General features: G+C 40.2%; 1 pseudogene; it reads left to right on the top strand.

Annotated features, from left to right (window-relative positions):
• The first annotated feature begins 4395 nt into the window (after positions 1-4395).
• LOC146641560 (uncharacterized) lies at positions 4396-5114 on the top strand (annotated as a pseudogene).
• The last annotated feature ends 16426 nt before the right edge of the window (positions 5115-21540 follow it).

Raw genomic sequence — 21540 nt, forward strand, 5'->3', positions numbered from 1 at the left:
GATGCCAATCTGTATCTAGGAATGAGATTAACAATAACATGTTTTTACATCTTTGCTCCTACATGGTGTTCCCTGTCTTCCATTTTATTTCTGATCTGTAGTTGTGCTCCAGCTGTGCTGTGACTCAAAAGACAACATTAGCGACTAAATATAGTTTTAACAGGGGGGCATATATTATTGAAGGAATGTTGACCAAAGGCTGACAATTAAGAAATTCTGATCAGGTTAACAATTGTAAGCCCTGTATCAGTGGTGAACTACAATCCCCAAGAGCGGCAACTAGATCGTTTCTAGTTTCTTCAACGTTCCCCAAGCAACACTAATGTCCAAGGTTGTGATTAGCTGAACACACCATATGCAGGTAATAAACAGCAATCAGCCTCAAAGTAAATTAAACAGAGATAGTACGGGGGGGTCCATAGCTGTAGAGGACATAGTTGGCCACCCTTGCAATATATACAGTTCCTTTCATATGCATATGGAAATTTACAGCGATGCCTTGGCAGTGCTACAGGTAATTTGGATTTTGTATTAGCAACAAAAGTGGTCAACTTCCACATTCAAGTTTATGACATACCTTAATTGGTTTCTGGTCCTTCTGTTCCTGGTGTTTCTTTGAAAAAAATGCCTTTCTTTCCCTTTCTTTCACATCCCTAAATTTTATAAATGACTCCACTAATGATTTCCCAGCTATAAACAGAAAAAAAAATTACAATTTTAGGGAAGGGACAGTTAAGAAGATTTATTTAATACAAATATGTTTTTTACCCTGTGTAGACTGTATAGTTGTGCCAGTCAGGATGCTGGAACTGGTAGATGGAAGAGCTGCTGCCTCTTCACCAAAGGCAGGATTTCTCGACACAGTGCTGGTGATGTCCTTTAAAAACTTGATGTTTTTACCACATAGACTACAAAAGGCAGGACTGTCTGCCAAGAGGTGTCCACAGAAGGGACAGTACATCTGTAAAAATGACCCCATCAAATGTTTTACAAAATTAAGATTCACTACAACCCACAGAAAATACAAGTATTTCACATCTTACATTAAGACTCCTGAACCAAAAACATTACACTTAGATTTTTATAACCTCACTTGCAAATACTTGTTTGACCATGAGAATGTTTTTCAATCAATTACTCAGAGCAAAATATTAAAATAAGATTACATATTTTATCTTAACTTTCATTCTATATATGTATCTAAACGGCTACTTTTTATGTTTAGCAAAGGACAGAAATCGCTAAAACATGACGTTTTCATACTTTTATCCATTTTTTTTAAACCAGTTCTCCATGAGCAAAGCATAAACCAAGCGTTCATAGTAATAAAAAAACAACAACAATCAAACTAACAACAGTTTGCACATTACCTTTATTATGAGGCGTGGTTGGTCTATCCTTGCTGGTGTTTTCCGCTGGTATCCATCTCCGTGTGTTTGCAACAAACTTGCCGTTTATTTTGCAAATCGAGCTCAACACTGCCCCTAGCGTCCTGGAGCACTTCCGTTGTGCTTTGTATTTTGCATGTGTTTTGTATTTTGCATGTGCTTTGGATTTTGCGTGTGTTTTTGATTTTGCGTGTGTTTTGTATTTTGCGTGTGCTTTGTATTTTGCGTGTGTTTTGTATTTTGCGTGTGCTTTGTATTTTGCATGTGTTTTGTATTTTGCATGTGCTTTATATTTTGCATGTGTTTTTGATTTTGCATGTGTTTTGTATTTTGCATGTGTTTTTGATTTTGCATGTGTTTTGGATTTTGCATGTGTTTTGGAGTTTGTACGTGCTTTGTCTCTAGGGGCCACCGTATCAGCCAAACCGATTTGCTCAGTTGTAAATAAAACAGCGAAGTAAACGTGACCCGACAGACAGAACCTGAGTGAATGAAGTCCAGCGTTAACCACTGAGAGCTAAAACTCAGCTGAGGTTTCAAAGCTGTGTGCCGGTGATCGGACATCAGCCGCTGATGAAGCTGTTCGCCTATAAAGTGCTCTGTAAGGAAACAAGCTCCAGCAGCTCTGCGCTCGGGGAAAACACTATATTTACTTATCTTGTGCAGAAAAATGCGCTGACATTGCTTTATATCGAGTACCGGCTGCCCAGTTAAACTGTGACTATCACCAGGTAACGTAGGCGTGTTTCTTGAATTAGCAGCAGGTGTTAAACAGCTGACAGATGAGGAGGAGGATGCATGCAGGTAAACTGAGGGTCTGCTGAGCTGATCGCTGGTTTCGTGAGAAAAATGTCAGCTCGTTCTTTATGTTACAGAAGCACAGAGACACAAGACCAGGCGGAAAGAGACGATCGTTCGGTGAAAATGAGAATCTGCGAATGCAACATGTGGAACACGGAGAGTGGAATATGTAAACAAACCGGTTAACGTAACCCCCTCGGTGCACTCTGCATGCTAATTGTTAGCAGAGCTAGTGAAATCTCTGAAAACATCTGAGCACTTTTGCAAACATGTTCTATGTTGACAACCTGACCAGACATACGTCGCGACATTCGCGGCTAAAACACTGTTAAAAGTGTAGCTGGTGACAGAAAAACTACACCACCACCATTGCTGCCTGTGATTTGATCTGCATTCTGGGATACCTGGCTGCCCCAAGTCTACACAAGCAATCGATTATCTAGGATCGACCTGTTTTGACTTACTTTGCACGGCAACCAATCAAATGTTAGAGAAGCTGCATGGGCAGCGTTAACCCCGCCCCCTGAGTTTGATGGGTGACAGATAAAATTATTTCATGATGAGAGCCAGGCGCCAGGACTGCCAAAATGAAATAAATAAATATATCATTAAATAATTAATTAAATGTGTCAATAATTAATTAAAATGTGAAATACATAAATAATTAATTAAATGTGTCAATAATTAATTAATTAAATGTGTCAATAATTAATTAAAAAGTGAAATACATAAATAATTAATTAAATGTGTCAGTTATTTAATGGTGTATTTAATTAATTCATTATGGCAGTCCTGGCGTTCCATACACACGGGTGATCACACCCACAAACTACACCCTTTTTGGCTCCTACCTCAAAGCACACTGTGTTCTGTTGATCTTATGTGCTGCACAATAATGTTTAATATTTAGTATTTACTGTCATATTCCCATATATCATTGTGATGTTGTTTATTCTATTACTCTTGTTCTCTTCTGCTTGTTTTCTTTTTTCTTTCTCAACAGGTGATCCAGGTGATCGATAGATGCATTTTTTTTTCTCTTTTTTTTTCTCTGCCCGTTCTGTTGGTTTTTGTTTTTTGCCCTTCTCCCCCGTCCCTCTTCTCAGCTGTTTCTTTCCCTCTTTCTTTCTCCCCTTCTTTCCCCCAGTCAAGTCTGTCCCGTATTCAGCAAGTGAAAATAAAATAAACAATAAAAGGTGAATCAAATGGACCATTACGGCAAGGCTGGGATGGTCAATTTGGTAAAGTAAATCCGTTGGGCATCTTTCTTTGCCTCTAGACAATAATTCTGATGGCAAAAGAGCCAAACGGGACAGGCAAAAAAAAAAAAAAAAGGATGCCACTCTCTTTTCAAATCAAATCACTTTTATTGTCACATCGCATGTGCAGGTACACTGGTACAGCACATGTGAGTGAAATTCTTGTGTGCAAGCTTCGCAAGCAACAGAGGTGTGCAAAATACAATACAATAACATAAGAGCAAGCAAAATATAACAATAGGTAAATCTGAAGATTATAACAATAAATATATGTACAAATATATATAAGTGTATGCACATTACTGAATATGTATACTAAATATGTGTGTGAAAATTAAATAAAAATTTAATATACAGAGTGGCAGTTGGAAATGTGCAAAATGTGCAAAAGTAGCATTTATGTACAGTATGGAGTGCATAATGTTGAAGTTCCGGTAAGTGATGGTGAGGTGTGTATGAAGTGTTCAGCAGTCTGATAGTCTTAAATACGTTTATTTGTGTGAGCAAGTTTTCTCACCTAGCGCAGACACGCGAGAGCTCTAAGCTGCAGCAGCAGCATGCAAAGCAGACATTGGTTGCACGAGTGACATGCAATTATTTGCTTGGATTCTTATTTTACCTCACGCATTTGTTATGATATAAAAATCGTTTCATGTCAGTTTGTGGAGGAGGCGTTCACTGACACACTGAATGTGGCCTGCGCTCGACCAGAGAGCCGCTGAAAACACTCTCAGCTCCGGGGTGTTCATATTAACACTGCAGGACTAACAGAGAGAGACATCTCTGTGAGTCTCTGAGAACTCTGAATCAAGATCACCTAAGATGTGTTTTCACATTAGTAGTAATATACCTGCAGTCTTTCACCATTTGGAACATCAACAGCTCGACCTAAGGAACACAGACAGACACCTCTACCTAAGGAGTGCAGGATGACATCGGTATCAACCATGACGAGTAGCCAGGACGTCGCCCAAGCCACAGCCGCTCTAGGTACGTCTACAGGCATATGCACCCGGGGCCCTCATTGTAAAAAACAACGCTGTGAAAACGTCGTAGATGGGACTGAATTTAAGTTAGAATATCGAGGCAGTAAATGGTATGTGTATACCGTTAAATATACCAGTGGAGCAGTTATGCTTCATGTAGATTGTGGTGAGGGAATGCTTTGGGGGGAATCACAAGCCATGTCTACTAAAAACTGGAAACTCTTTCGCACTGTTGTTTGTGCGGACTTGGACAATGTGGGCTTCTCAGAGATGCTGTATGTTTCCCAGTGGAACAGTCCGACAGGCCCTGAGCTTTACTGGGTCGAGGCTGATCGTTTCAACCGCAGCCCCGATGACTTTATTTTTCTTAATGTATGTGATGACGGGGAAAGTCTTATTACTGCCAGAGGGGTTGAAAACTGGAGGTTAAATCCTTACCCTCTAAGCATAGAAGAGCGCACTACATGGTTTAAGGACATGTTTTTATACAGTGGTGCGACTGGAGAGCTATGCTGCGTCTGTTTAGCCAGATTGACGACGCCATCAAGAGGGATAGGCTCAACACTGCATACGAGGGTATTAGAAAACGCCTTGTTTTTGATGATTTTGCGACTTGTCCGAAGACTGGCTTGCCTTCTACCCTGTGCAAACCTAAAATCATAAGGCCGTCTGACAACTAAATAAACCAAATGGTAGGGTGTGTGTGTGTGTGTGTGTGTGTGTGTGTGTGTGTGTGTGTGTGTGTGTGTCCTTTCCATGATAAATGGTAAATGGCCTGTATTTATATAGCGCTTTACTAGTCCCTAAGGACCCCAAAGCGCTTTACATATCCAGTCATCCACCCATTCACACACACATTCACACACTGGTGATGGCAAGCTACATTGTAGCCACAGCTGCCCTGGGGCGCACTGACAGAGGCGAGGCTGCCGGACACTGGCGCCACCGGGCCCTCTGACCTGATATTTTTATGTTCATTCAAAAAAATGTACAGATTGCCATTGGGTTAAAAACATTTGAAGGTACCCAGAGATAAATACTTATGTGAGATAAGTAAATAAGCACATACACGCAACACCACCATTAGATTTCACACTTGTTGCGCTGGGTTACCATGGCTGCGCGTCTTTTTGTCGACTGGGCAGTTAAACAGAGGTGAGAGGTATGCTTTGAGTGGCACAGAGGGTGGCCAACATATTTTTTCCACTTACCTTTAATAAAGCCAGTCGTGTAGACTCCCTGTGATCGCCGATTATACGAGTGGTTATGCAAGCTGATGGTATGGTGTTCCGGGGTTCAAATAGTTGGTTCACGCTCGCTTGGAAAGGTCACGTGAACTGCATTATTTTTGTTTGGGTTTATTTGTTATTATGAAACACTGTAGGCTGCCTGGAAGTGGCCACAAATGCATGCATACATATATATGTGGCATATATATATATATATATGGCATATATATATATATATATATATATATATATGCATGCATACATATATATGTGGCATATATGGCATATATATATATATATATATATATATATATATATATATATATATATATATATATATATATATATATATATATATATATATATGCATATATATATATATGCATATATATATATGCATATATATATATATGCATATATATATATATGGCATATATATATATATGGCATATATATATGGCATATATATATATATATATATATATATATATATATATTAGGGCTGCCACGATTTGTCGACTAGTCACGATTACGTCGACTATCAAAATCGTCGATGACTGATTTAATAGTCGACGCGTCGTTTGAAGCTTTGTAAGATCACAAAAGACGCAGGAATAAGTGGCAGGATTTAAGAGTGTAATAACGGACTGAAACAGAAGATGGCAGGATTGCATGTACAAGGATGCCAGCTACCGTTAAACCCCGAAGAAGAAGAAGAAGCAGCTGTGTCCCAGAATTCATAGCGCGGCCCAGCGCAGTTTCCAACAATGGCGGCAGCTAGTTAGTTTTAATGTTACTCTTATTATTCTTTCTGGGTCACAAAATAAACGTTTAACATATTTTCAGGCGAGAATGTAGCTGTTTAAACCTCAAATATCTGCTCAGTTTATCAGGACACCACATATTTTCAAAAGCGCTCCGACGTTTTCGGAGACATCTGTTACCCACTAGCTCGTTAGCGAGCCGGGGGCTAGGCTCACTAGCGCCGTGAGAACACCGGACTCCCTGCAAATCGTTTTCAAACCCACCGCCATCTTTCGCTACTCAGGTTAAATATATATGAGTCACTTAGATAACTTAAAATGTTATTGTTTGGCTTTTTTTTTTTTTTTTTTTAGTATTTTATTTGTTCCTGAGTAAATCAGTTTGTCTGAGATTAAAGTTATAGTTTTTACACAGCTGAATAAACGTCAAGCAGACAACTGATTATCAGAAGTGTGAGATGCTCCAGAATATACTCCGGTGTCCTGTTATATTTTAGATAGCAAGGAGTTTATTAAACTTCACCGAAACAATCTGCAAATTTCATTAAAATTTAATAAACTATCATCTTGTCTTTATTTTTAGTTAGCACAGACCTTAAACACTTAAAGCTGTAAGCTAATGATAGTTATATAAGAGCAGATGCTGCTGGTGCAATAAGCTGTAGTTTTACGTCCAATGGATGATAATCTGATTAGTCGACTAATCGCAAAAATAATCGGTGACTAGTCGACTATCAAAATAATCGTTTGTGGCAGCCCTAATATATATATATATATATATATATATATATATATATATATATATATATATACATACATACACCTATACATGGACCTTAATGGTCATGAGAATTTGCATAATTAAGATTAAGGAACTGACCTCCCAGCCCATTGTTCCTTCAGTGGGCTGGTTTCAGTCATTATGCAAATGTACTGTCTGTGAAGGTTCTCAGTCATCCAGGTCATCGTAGTCAAAGGAGCTTGCAAAGAAAAGCGTCTGGACTTCTTTAAGTTGCTTGAAGACGTTTCACCTCTCATCCGAGAAGCTTCTTCAGTTCTAAGGTCAAATGGTGGAAAGTCCCAGATATAAACCTAGTGGGAGTGACCCCCCACAGAGGGACAAAAGGACCCCCTGATGATCCTCTAATCGCCTGAGCCAAGGTGGGAAACTGGGCGTGGGTCCCAATCAGCCAGAGTTTCGGGTGTGTTCATTGTGAAACCTGGCCCCACCTTATCATGCGAATTCCTGAGGTCAGATGGCCCAGGATGTGAGTGGGCGTTAAGGCGTCTGGGAAGGGATCTCAAAACTGGATTATAGATGGCAGAGAGTTGGTGTCGTAAACCCCCGCCTCTGTTCAAAGATGGTCGCTCACAGTGGACATAGATGGCTTCTTCTATGTCCACTGTGAGCGACCATCTTTGACATAGATGGCTTCTTCTATGTCCACTGTGAGCGACCATCTTTGACATAGATGGCTTCTTCTATGTCCACTGTGAGCGACCATCTTTGAACAGAGGCGGGGGTTTACGACACCAACTCTCTGCCATCTATAATCCAGTTTTGAGATCCCTTCCCAGACGCCTTAACGCCCACTCACATCCTGGGCCATCTGACCTCAGGAATTCGCATGATAAGGTGGGGCCAGGTTTCACAATGAACACACCCGAAACTCTGGCTGATTGGGACCCACGCCCAGTTTCCCACCTTGGCTCAGGCGATTAGAGGATCATCAGGGGGTCCTTTTGTCCCTCTGTGGGGGGTCACTCCCACTAGGTTTATATCTGGGACTTTCCACCATTTGACCTTAGAACTGAAGAAGCTTCTCGGATGAGAGGTGAAACGTCTTCAAGCAACTTAAAGAAGTCCAGACGCTTTTCTTTGCAAGCTCCTTTGACAATGCAAATGTACTGTTTATACTATTGGGGAAACCTGCAGTCAGCTGAGACTGACGAAGTCACTTGGATGTGTGACGAAACATTTCTCCCACAAAACGCTACGTCCAGATGAGCAGAATCAAGTTTTGGAGATTCATTAGTTATAGTCTTTTTATAGCTAAGGGAGTAGAGTCTGTAAACCATGTGTGTACATCTAGTATATCAGTATTTATGGATGCCAAATGGGGAGGTGATCGTTTTATGCTGTGACCTTTAGTGTTGTAGAGACTGGCTACTTTAGTTGGATCACTTGTGAGTGTTGTTGGCCAGGTGAAGGCAATAACACTGTGGGCTGCTGAGCCGGTCCTTGATGTGATCATTGTGTGGACAAGCTCTCCATTTGTGGTTGGTCACTAGTATGCTTGCTTTACTTAATTTTGTGGATTAAAGTAACTTGTTGTGGTATAGGGCCAATTGTATGCGGCCATTTGTGTGGTGGACACAACAGATCACTTGACTGTGAATATCCACTGCTCCTTTCAGTTTGTTTGTAACAGTTTGTGTAATCCTTTTGAGTTTGTGGCTGTTGTGCACCTTGTGTTGGTCACATGTTACTGTTTGTGTGTTCAGTGTGGCAACTTGAGATCCTCATCAGAATCAGAATCAGAAAGACTTTATTTATCCCCAAGGGGGAATTAAGAATGAAGATGTCAACGAAAGTAATGTGAGCACTTAGTTTTGTGTGGTAAGACATCTGATGGTAAAATGCTCAAGTATGTGCTTTGGCTCAAACTTGTATGCAAGGTTGCCTTTTACTTTAACTGGTCTATTAGAATATTATTTGTTGAATGTGAACACTGTGCTTCTCCTAGTTTTTTCTGTTCTTTCAGGTTTGGAAGATCAGGAATAAAACAATTCCAGAGGGTCTTGTTAATTCATTTAAGGGTCCTAAAGGAACCCTTTTGAGGGCGGGGATGTTACACCCCTCTGCAGCCACTAACCTGTTTGCAGTGGCAGTGCAACAGTGTTCAGCTGTTGCTAACTGACCATACCTGGTGAGGTGTGGATAAAGGCAGGCTTTCAGGAAGGCACACCAGTATTTGCCTTAGTGGTATCAGCTACTTTAGCTAGCTTATTATATAATTTAAAATAAAACCTCTTCTCTATGAAATTCTGGTGTTAGTCTCCACATTTATGTTGCGGCTTTTGAGCTGGAAGAAAAATAAGATTTCCCAATGTGGCTAAAAATACTATTTAATATGCAGCCTTAGATGGTGACCTCATTGTACAAATAAAACAACATCTATAACCTGACTCAAACATTTACACAAATGTAAATGACAAAATGCAGTAGCAAAAAAAGTAGATATACACAGCAGCAGGCTTCTCTTTATCCCCATTTAGCACAAGTGAAAGAGACATGAATGGGGTGGTATAACTGATAAATATTGCAGTTTACATTACTAGTTTCCTCATTCAAAGGAATTAAAAAGCATTTTTGAATTTTGGAATTAAGAGTTAATAGTTAGTGAAGCAAAATACACCAAATTAAAACTTATGATTCAGTATAGAGAGTACAAATGTGGAGTCCATGCAACTCCCACCAACCCCCACGCATGCAACATGCTTACTAGTGGTGTCCCACTGATTAATGCCCTGAAAAAAACAGCAACACATGGCACCTTAGTATTACAAAAATTAAATTGAAATAAAAATTATAAGTAAAATACAGTTTAAAAAAAGTTCCCTGCAACTCACTCAGTACATTAAATCTCAACTACAAAAACAGAATTGGTCCTAGCACTGAACCCTGTGAGACTCAATAATTAACTTTTGTGTGTGAAAGATTATGTGAGATAAAAGGAAGATTGGAGATTTCGGTAGAAGGTAATTATTGAAGTTAACTCAGAAAGATCAATTGGAGAGAAAGTTTGTAAATATGGTACTGAAAGTAGATGTAGATAATGTTACATCTGTGACATAATTTGAGTAATTTTTTCTCTAATGATTAAAATTTTATTCGTAAAGAAGTTCATGAAGTCATTACTAGTTAACAATAAAGGAATGGTTGGCTCAACAGAGCTCTGACTTTTTGTCAGCCTGGCAACAATGCTGAAAAGAAACCTAGGGTTGTTCTGATTTTCTTCAATCAGTGATGAATAGCAAGATATTCTAGATTCATGGAGAAGGTTTTTGTTTTAATTTTTATAAAGCGGCAAACTATTTTTCCAGGCTAAATGATGATCTTCTTTGTGAGTGAGGTGCCATTTCCTCTCCAGCTTAACTTTAAGGTGCATATTTCAGAGTTATACAAGGAAGTTAAATACTTTTGATTTGAGGCTCTGATGTGAGTATGGGGTGAAGGAGTAAAATTATTAACAAGACAATCGACCTCTGTTGGAGTAGTGTTCAGGTAGCTGCTCTGCTATGACAGTGTGTTGGTACAGGGCACCGAAGACAAAAACAATGGAGGGGATTATATCCTTAAACTTAGTTAAGGCACTTTCAGAAAGACATCTACTGTGATGGAAACTATTCCCCACTGTTGTGTAATCAACTATTGTACACTCAACAAAAATATAAACGCAACACCTTTGTTACTGCTCCCATTCCCCATGGGATGGACGTAGAGACCTAAAATTCATTCCAGATACACAATATAACCATCCCTCCCAAACAGTGGTCACAAATCAGTCCAAATGTGTGGTAGTGGGCACATCTGCTATATTGAGATAATCCATCCCACCTCACAGGTGTGCCACATCAGGATGCTGATCTGACATCATGAGTAGTGCACAGGTGTACCTCAGACTGCCCACAACAAAAGGCCACCCTGGAATGTGCAGTTTTTTGTGCTATTGGGGGTCTGGGGACCCAGAACCGCTCAGTATCTGGTGTGACCACCATTTGCCTCATGCAGTGCAACACATCGTCGCATGGAGTCTATCAGATTGTCAATTGTGGCCTGTGGAATGTTGGTCCACTCCACTTCAATGGCTGTGCGAGGTTGTTGGATATTCGTGGGAACTGGTACACGCTGTCGTATACGCCGGTCAAGCACATCCCAAACATGCTCAATGGGTGACATGTCCGGTGAGCATGCTGGCCATGCAAGAACTGGGACATTCTCAGCTGCCATCTGCCCTGAACAATGTGAACCATGATTCATCCGTGAAGCGCACACCTCTCCAACGTGCCAGACGCCATCGAATGTGAGCATTTGCCCACACAAGTCTGTTACGGCGACGAGCTGGAGTCAGGTCAAGACCCCGATGAGGACGACGGGCATGCAGTTGAGCGTCCCTGAGACGGTTTCTGACAGTTTGTGCAGAAATTGTTTGGTTGTGCAAACCAATTGTTCCAGCAGCTGTCTGGGTGGCTGGTCTCAGACGATCTTGGAGGTGAACCTGCTGGATGTGGAGGTCCTGGGCTGGTGTGGTTACACGAGGTCTGCGGTTGTGAGGCCGGTTGGATGTGCTGCCATATTCTCTGAAACGCCTGTGGAGACGGCTTATGGTTGAGAAATGAACATTCAATGCACGGGCGACAGATCTGGTTGACATTCCTGCTGTCAGCATGCCAATTGCACGCTCCCTCATTGCTTGTGGCATCTGTGGCATTTTGCTGTGAGACAAAACTGCACATTCCAGGGTGGCCTTTTGTTGTGGGCAGTCTGAGGTACACCTGTGCACTACTCATGATGTCAGATCAGCATCCTGATGTGGCACACCTGTGAGGTGGGATGGATTATCTCAATATAGCAGATGTGCCCACTACCACACATTTGGACTGATTTGTGACCACTGTTTGGGAGGGATGGTTATATTGTGTATCTGCAATGAATTTTAGGTCTCTACGTCCATCCCATGGGGAATGGGAGCAGTAACAAAGGTGTTGCGTTTATATTTTTGTTGAGTGTAAATGTAAATGTTATCAGGAAATGATCAGACAGGAGAGGGTTTTCAGGAAACACTGTTAAATGTTCAGTTTCTATGCCATATGTTAAAACAAGATGGGAAAATATATATACATATCATCATAAAATGAAAATGACTGTGTCTGATTAAAGTGGTGGGTGGGGACGACTTCCGGGTGTCATGGCAGAATGAGTGGATGCGTTTGGTGGCTGCTCCCTACAATCAGGAATAGAAAACACAGAAAACTCGTTAACAGACAACTCAATTGAGTAAGGCGAACGTAGTTGGTGAGGAATAAGGCAAAAGGAGGCCAAAATGCCAAGGGGACATGACAAAGCCGCAAAAACAAATGCTAACAATGCAACAGGACAAGATTGCACGAGCCCCAACAGTATAATTAGCGACTCAGCTGGCGAGCTATTAAAAGCTATCGAATCATTGAAATTAGAAATGAAACAAGATAACGAAAGGCTGAGAGAAGGCATCAACACGCTACAGCAGGAACTGGGCGGCAAACTCGATAAGATAAAGGAGGACATAAAAACTCTGTCGGAGAGAGTGGGGGAAGCTGAGGACCGAGTGGGAAATATAGAAGACATGACACTGGAGTTAACTGAAGCGCTCCTCCAAAGTTTGAAAACAGAAATTTGTTCAGAACATGCTGGTGGATCTAGAGTCAAGATCCCGCAGAAATAACATACGCATGTTTGGAGTGGAGGAAGGCACCGAGGGGAGATCCGTCCAAGACTTTGTTTCGGAGTTGCTACAGCACAAAATACCTATACCAAATGGGCTGGAACTCAAGATTGAGCGGGCCCATCGTATCTACAGAAACCGCGCCCTGGAGAATATCCACGCCCGATTCTTATCAATTTCCAGGAATTCACAACGAAAGAACTTATACTCCGAGAAGCTTGGAAAAAGAAGCAAATCCAGGTGAATAGCAAGACGATTTATTTTGATCATGATTATGCATCAGATATTGTCCAAAAGTGCAAACAATACAGAGAAGTTAAACGGATATTAAAGGACGCGGGTGTGCGCTTCCAAACTCCCTACACGAGCATGCAGATCCATTGGCGGGACGGAGTCAGAAACTACAGCAATGCACGAGATGCGGCTTTGGAGTTGCAGAGGCGGGGATATGATGTACAGATCCCGGCGGTATCTGAGGAGGAGGATGCGCTAATTAGAAGGTGTCGAGAGTGGAAACGGGTCCCAATTTCCCGTCGAGAGCAAATTACTTCCCCGGGGCAGAGAGCTAAAAAAAAAGCTGGAGGAATTTCAGAGAAATGTTGATTAGTTCGGGGGACATCTCTCCCCTGCCACTGATCAGAATATCACAGGGTTGCCTCATCAATTCAAAGAACGGGAGGGGCAACACTGGATGGAGGTAAATACGTTGGACTATAAGATGGGAACAATATTTTCAGTTTTCAAACTTTTTATAGGGCCCTCCCTTTATGGAGGTTTTTACCCTAGACCTACCAACGGGGTCATGGTGGGAGATTATTTTTTCCTACTAATTGGGAGTCGCAAGTTTTTGATTATTTTTTGTTTTATGTTTAGTAATATTGTTTTTTTCTTCTTTTTTCAAATTTGAGGGGATGGTTACTGCACATTGTACAAGTCATGAGTGGTGTAGGTAAAATAAACATTATCTCAATCAATATCAACGGTCTGGGGAATCCAGTTAAAAGGAGTCGGTTGTTATCTAAATTGAAACGACACAAGGCGCAGATTATATTCATTCAAGAAACTCATATGTCAAAAGAAGAACATGAAAAATTTAAAAAGTTTGGCTATGTAAATTCCTTTTACAGCTCATGTAAGAATAGCAGACGAAGAGGAGTTATCACTTTAATTTCTAATATGGTAAATTTTGAAATGCTAGAGGAAGTCTGTGACAAGGATGGTAGATATGTTGCTGTTAAAGGGAGGATTAATAATAATGTGGTATCTCTGATAAATGTGTATGCCCCTCCAGAGGGCAACCCAAAATTCTATCAAAAACTATCTGAAAAAATTATTAGTTTTAGTGAAGGGACTTTGATATGTGGGGGTGACTGGAACTGTGTATTAAATCATACTAAAGATACTACAAGCTTAAAAAGACGCAAAAATAATAAATCCAAGGCTCTTAATTTACTTATAAAGGAAGTGGATCTTTGCGATGTATGGAGAGAATTACACCCTCTGGAGAAGGACTATACACATTTTTCAGTAGCCCATAAGGTACACTCAAGGATAGATTTCTTTTTGATAAATAGAAGCGATAAACATAGAGTCATAGAGTGTAATATCGGTATAGCTGATCTGTCAGATCACAACGCCATACACTTGACTATTCACTTATATAATCAGAATAAGAAATCATTGTGGAAATTAAATACTGGTATTCTTAACAATGAATCTGTGGTACAAGAGATTAAAAAAAATTACAAGTCTGTATTGCTGACAACAAAGATGAACAGATGGATCCAACAATAATTTGGGAAACTGTTAAAGCAGTAATCCGAGAGTATCTGATATCAAGGACTACCCATATCAAAAAAATGAAAAAGCTCACACAATTCAAATTAGAACAACAATTAAGGGATTTAGAAAAAAAACAGCATACAGATTTGAGTGCCGACTTGGCTGAAAGCATTAAAGATGTAAGAAAACAACTAAGCGATCTGTCTATGGAGGAAATAGAAAAGAAACTGAGATTCACAAAACAAACATTTTATGAGTCTGGTTCCAAAGCAACCAAAGTACTGGCTAAACTGTTAAAATCAATACAAATAAGTAATGCAGTTAATAAGATTAGAGATCCAAACACCAAGGAACTATTATATGAACCAATACAGATAAAAAAATGCCTTTCAAAAATATTATAAAACATTGTATAATCAACCCGACCAGAAAAACAGACAAGAAATTGAAGAGTACTTGGATCAGTTAGACCTTCCTTCTATTGGGACAACTCAAAATGAATTTTTAACTAAACCAATCACTAAGGAAGAACTGGATAAGGCAATAAGGAGATTGAAATCTAATAAAAGTCCAGGGAGTGATGGGTATCCCAATGAGTGGTATAAGACTTTTAAAGAGGTTTTAGCTCCTATTTTGATAGATTCCTTTAACTGGACATTAAAACACGCTAAAACTCCACCCTCTTGGAAAGAGGCCATTATATCAGTCTTACCAAAAGAAGGTAAAAACAAGGAAAACTGTGACTCTTATCGTCCAATCTCTATTTTAAATGTGGATTATAAATTATTTACATCCATAATCACAAGACGCTTAGAGCTGTTTCTCCCAGATCTGGTGGATGAAGACCAGACAGGGTTCATTAAGGGGCGACAGACACAAGATAATATACGACGCACATTGCATATAATTAATGAAGTTAATAAAGAGAAAATCCCAACAGCCTTAGCGAGCTTAGATGTCTGGCGATCCGTATGTCTCACACAGCATAATTCCTCCAGCTCTAGACGATGGAGAAAATATGGCTGGAAAAATGTGATTAGGTTCTTTATTACTCCTTATATCAAAAGCAAGCAGCTGAAAACACCCCAACAATGCTGGAGATTATGTGGAGACTGGGACGCCAATCATTCTCATGTGTTTTGGAAGTGTAAAAATATCAAACCTTACTGGGAAAGCATTGCGGTAACAATGACGAAAGTGCTGGGGTATGACGTGCTGTGTGAGGGGCGAGTAATGTATTTTGGAATATGGGAAAATGTAAGAAAGGAGGACCATTACTTGTTTAAAATTATGTTGTTGTCAAGCAAAAAGGTAATAACAAAAAACTGGCTGAAAAGTGACCCTTTAAAATTGGAAGAATGGACTGATATAATCGAGGACATATATATAATGGAGAAAATGACCTACACTTTGAGACTGAAATCTGACAAACACCGAAAACAGTGGACAAAATGGATAGCCTATAAGACTACAGTGGGGCAAAAAAGTATTTAGTCAGCCACCGATTGTGCAAGTTCCCCCACTTAAAATGATGACAGAGGTCAGTAATTTGCACCAGAGGTACACTTCAACTGTGAGAGACAGAATGTGAAAAAAAAATCCATGAATTCACATGGTAGGATTTGTAAAGAATTTATTCGTAAATCAGGGTGGAAAATAAGTATTTGGTCAATAACAAAAATACAACTCAATACTTTGTAACATAACCTTTGTTGGCAATAACAGAGGTCAAACGTTTACTATAGGTCTTTACCAGGTTTGCACACACAGTAGCTGGTATTTTGGCCCATTCCTCCATGCAGATCTTCTCGAGAGCAGTGATGTTTTGGGGCTGTCGCCGAGCAACACGGACTTTCAACTCCCGCCACAGATTTTCTATGGGGTTGAGGTCTGGAGACTGGCTAGGCCACTCCAGGACTTTCAAATGCTTCTTACGGAGCCACTCCTTTGTTGCCCGGGCGGTGTGTTTTGGATCATTGTCATATTGGAAGACCCAGCCTCGTTTCATCTTCAAAGTTCTCACTGATGGAAGGAGGTTTTGGCTCAAAATCTCACGATACATGGCCCCATTTATTCTGTCCTTAACACGGATCAGTCGTCCTGTCCCCTTGGCAGAAAAACAGCCCCATAGCATGATGTTTCCACCCCCATGCTTTACAGTAGGTATGGTGTTCTTGGGATGCAACTCAGTATTCTTCTTCCTCCAAACACGACGAGTTGAGTTTATACCAAAAAGTTCTACTTTGGTTTCATCTGACCACATGACATTCTCCCAATCCTCTGCTGTATCATCCATGTGCTCTCTGGCAAACTTCAGACGGGCCTGGACATGCACTGGCTTCAGCAGCGGAACACGTCTGGCACTGCGGGATTTGATTCCCTGCCGTTGTAGTGTGTTACTGATGGTGACCTTTGTTACTTTGGTCCCAGCTCTCTGCAGGTCATTCACCAGGTCCCCCCGTGTGGTTCTGGGATCTTTGCTCACCGTTCTCATGATCATTTTGACCCCACGGGATGAGATCTTGCGTGGAGCCCCAGATCGAGGGAGATTATCAGTGGTCTTGTATGTCTTCCATTTTCTGATGATTGCTCCCACAGTTGATTTTTTCACACCAAGCTGCTTGCCTATTGTAGATTCACTCTTCCCAGTCTGGTGCAGGTCTACAATACTTTTCCTGGTGTCCTTCGAAAGATCTTTGGTCTTGGCCATGGCGGAGTTTGGAGTCTGACTGTTTGAGGCTGTGGACAGGTGTCTTTTATACAGATGATGAGTTCAAACAGGTGCCATTCATACAGGTAACGAGTGGGGGACAGAAAAGCTTCTTACAGAAGACGTTACAGGTCTGTGAGAGCCAGAGATTTTCCATGTTTGAGGTGACCAAATACTTATTTTCCACCCTAATTTACAAATAAATTCTTTACAAATCCTACCATGTGAATTCATGGATTTTTTTTTCACATTCTGTCTCTCACAGTTGAAGTGTACCTCTGGTGCAAATTACTGACCTCTGTCATCATTTTAAGTGGGGGAACTTGCACAATCGGTGGCTGACTAAATACTTTTTTGCCCCACTGTAACTCAGCCCCATAAGGCAGGGACCTCTCCTCGTTTTTTTGTTTGTTTTTTTTCCTTTTCCCCTCTTCCACAGATTAGGTGTCCTTTATTTTTTTTAAGTTTTTTTCTTTTGTGTTCTTTTTTTCATATTTTTGTTTGCATGTACTATAAAATTGGAAAAAGTACAAAATTAAATCATGGCACCGGACACCGGTACCCATCCCTACTTATCACAAAGCATTGTTAAGAACAACTGATCTCCACATTTAAATCTAAAATTAAAGGTAAGCTGTCATAGAAATGTCTTGATCTAAATATTTTCTTCTGGAGGTTATACTGATGTTGTGTGACTTTTTTCATTTGGAATGAGATATCCAGAATTTAAAAATTTTCTAATGTATTTATTTAATGTCGACTTCTCAAAATGGAAAAAAAAGATGACTACCTTTAAGACAAGCTTCAAAATGTGTTTTTTAATAAAGCTTATAGTTAAAGCTGGGTCACTGTGTTTCACTATTGCATGTCCTTAACTTTCTCCTTAGTTTGTGATTTGTTCTTTTGTCACTGTATTCAACTCTTCTCTGTGCCCCCCTACCCTGCAGTCATGGTAGATGTAGGTAGTCCTGGAGCTGCTTTTACCCTTTTGGTAAAAGGGAGTTCCTTCTTCCCACCATCACCACTGTTCACAGTGGATTGTCTAATAGCATGAGCTTTCTCTCTAATATTGTTGGGTGGTAGCTTACACTCGAAAAAAAAAAAAACTTGAGATGACTGTTGTTGTCTGCTGGGAAATGTTACTTATAAATAAACTTCAATTAAATTGAATGGATGTAAATAGATGTAATTGTATCTGAAAAACAGACAATTATTTTTAACAAATGGATTATTGCTTTGTGTGTCTGCAGTCTGTCAGGCTGTCTGATCACAGAGGAAGGCTGTACTTACCTGGTTTCAGCTCTGAGCTCCGACCCCTCCCATCTGAGAGAGTTGGACCTGATAAATGTAATTTATAAATAAATGTATTGATCTACAATTGTTTTTATGCCATAGTGAAATGTACGTAGTTAAATCTTTGTATATATAAATAAAATATTCAAGGATCAGTGTTACCTGCCTTTTTCACATATTTAAGTTCGTATTACCACAGTCAGAGAAGCTGCTGTGTTTCATTTGATTATTTTTAACATTGTATCCTAACCAACAGCAGTCACACTTTAATATTTATTGTTCTAATTTGATGGAATAGAATAAATATTGCAACATGAATCATTTTCTACTTCCCAATTTGTCTTCATTGAGTTGTCAGTAATGTGACATTAACTGGAAGTAATTTTAATGACAAATGAATTTTCAGACTTTCAGAGGACAGAAGGAGACTGACAGGTGGCTCTCAGTGATGTCAGCTGATGTGATAGATTGATTATTTGTTGAAGTTTATAATGGAGTAAAAAGTTGTGGTTAAAAGTTACCCAATATATTATTCAATTTATTTCAAATATGTAAATCTATAAACAAGAGTAAAAGAAGTCCCATTAAGAGACGTAATGTAACACAGGCTAAAATAGTTAAAAGAGTTCATGACTATGTTCAACCGGATAACAATCCTTAATGTGACTACAACTTGTGTAACATTCAATCTGTGATCCACTTGTCGAGCCTGGGGAATAATCCATGTGATTTAGTGATCATGATTGATTAGTTATGCCTGCCGTTGCCGGAAGGGGGAGCTCTGGCCACGATGCCTCATTCGCAATGAAGCTGCTGAAAGAGAAGCATCGTGTCTGAGCGTCGTCATTGACTTATCCCCTTTTCAGGTAATAATTGTGCAATTCTGCTGTTGGACTTTACAAATATGTATGTTGAGTTGTACTGACCGTGTTTCCAAAATGTACCAAGAGGATACTAGGAATACTTAGATGACCTGTGTTAACTGTGATGTTAGGATAAGCTATAAGCAGCAAGCTAAGCTAAGCGCTCTGTTGGTGGCTAGCATGAAGCATTATCGTGCCAGACTGTGTATGAAACATACATTGTGTGCATTTTGCATTTGATCTGGACAAAGAACATGTTTATTTTGTGTGAAGGGACAAATGCCTATTAGTATTTTTATATGAATATTTTGTTTATTTTCTGTACATTTCAGTTTAATAATCTAAGTTTGTTTATTGATTCATCAGCTGTTTTTGTAAATTCTTACATTCAATTTAATCTGTAACTTATAGAAAAGGAAAAAAAACAGTCTTGAGATATATTGTCTTACAACTAACAGAGACTGTACATCGTTGTTAGGATGTTTAATACTTTTGTATGTATGTTTATATTTCTGAATCATTCGCAATGAAGCTGCTGAAAGAGAAGCATCGTGTCTGAGCGTCGTCATTGACTTATCCCCTTTTCAGCCCCTTTTCAGGGTGTAACATTTTGGAGGCACCGCTGGGATGAATGTGATGAGGGCCCGCTGTCCCAGATAGACGCCCCAGTCATCATTCAACCCCCCCACATCAAATACCACGGTGGGAGATATAGTGTGTTGGTTTCGACAGTTACGCAGAGGGACCTGCATGCAACCTGAGGTTAACTACTGGTGCCAGGGAAGCTGCACTGACTCTTCTGCAAAGAGGTCTTACATCACACTAATCTTTTCCACAAGCCACAGACTGAAATGGAGTCTTCAGAGCTAGAGGACCTGAAGTTAGAAGTTGCTGGTACATTGTATACAGTGACAAGAGACATTTTGATCAAAGTTTGTGATTTCCTAAATATTGCTGGTTCAAAACTTGAAAGGGTATCGGGTAAAAGTCGTTCCTCTCTCATTTCCTATATAATACAGCACTTAGAAAGAGAGGAGCTGGGTGAGCTTGAAGATGAGGGAATGTCTGAGCTACTGTTTTTGAAAGACAAAATTTTTGAGTTGCAACAGGCTGCTCAGAACGGTACATCGGGACACAAAACCTCAGATACTAACCAGACAGATGAGGTGCAGGAACAGGTTGGTGAGGCCTCAGAAGAAGAACAACTGATAAATGAAATAGAGACGCTTCAGTTGGCTCTTGCATTATCACAACAGAACAAGGCGAAGCAACCTAGTACAGCCAAACTGTCGATGAGTGTGGGGGACAATAGTGCTAAACAAACCCCTCCACCTTTTCTGACACAACCGTGGGGCAGAGAATTCAAAATATCAGGTCAGATTGGTGAGCCCGGCCAAAAGGATAAACTAACTTTCTCCAGCCTAGGTCATCAGATTGAACAAGGCATCAGCAAAGGAGTCCCTGAAATAGAAATAGTTGATGCAGTAATCAGGGCAATAGCACCAGGCTTACAATTGCGTAGCTACCTAGAGGGCAAAACCAACCTTACATTGCCTACCCTGAGGAGGATTCTAAGGTCCCACTACCAAGAACGAGGTGCAACAGAACTTTACAAACAACTCACGTCAGAGGTCCAAAGCATTAAAGAAACCCCACAAACTTTCTTAATCTGTGCCCTAGACTTAAGACAGAAAATTCTGTTTGCATCGCAAGAAGCTGAATCTGGCTTAAGATATGACCCTGTGCTTGTACAGAGCATGTTCCTTCATACAGTTCTGACAGGCCTGCAAAATGATAACATTAAGAGTGACCTCCAGCCCTATCTACAGGAAACCACAACCAGTGATGAGCTCCTCCTTGAGAAACTCAATGTTGCCTGTGCAAATGAAGCAGAGACAAAATAAAAAGAAGTTACTCTCCCAGCAGCGGCCAACCACTGTGCATTCACTTCAGTCTGACACCCCTGCAGATAAAAAA

This window comes from Rhamphochromis longiceps, linkage group LG23, assembly GCF_057381845.1.
Source record: "Rhamphochromis longiceps isolate RC_006_pf linkage group LG23, R_longiceps_female_GT1.1, whole genome shotgun sequence".
NCBI lineage: Eukaryota > Metazoa > Chordata > Actinopteri > Cichliformes > Cichlidae > Rhamphochromis > Rhamphochromis longiceps.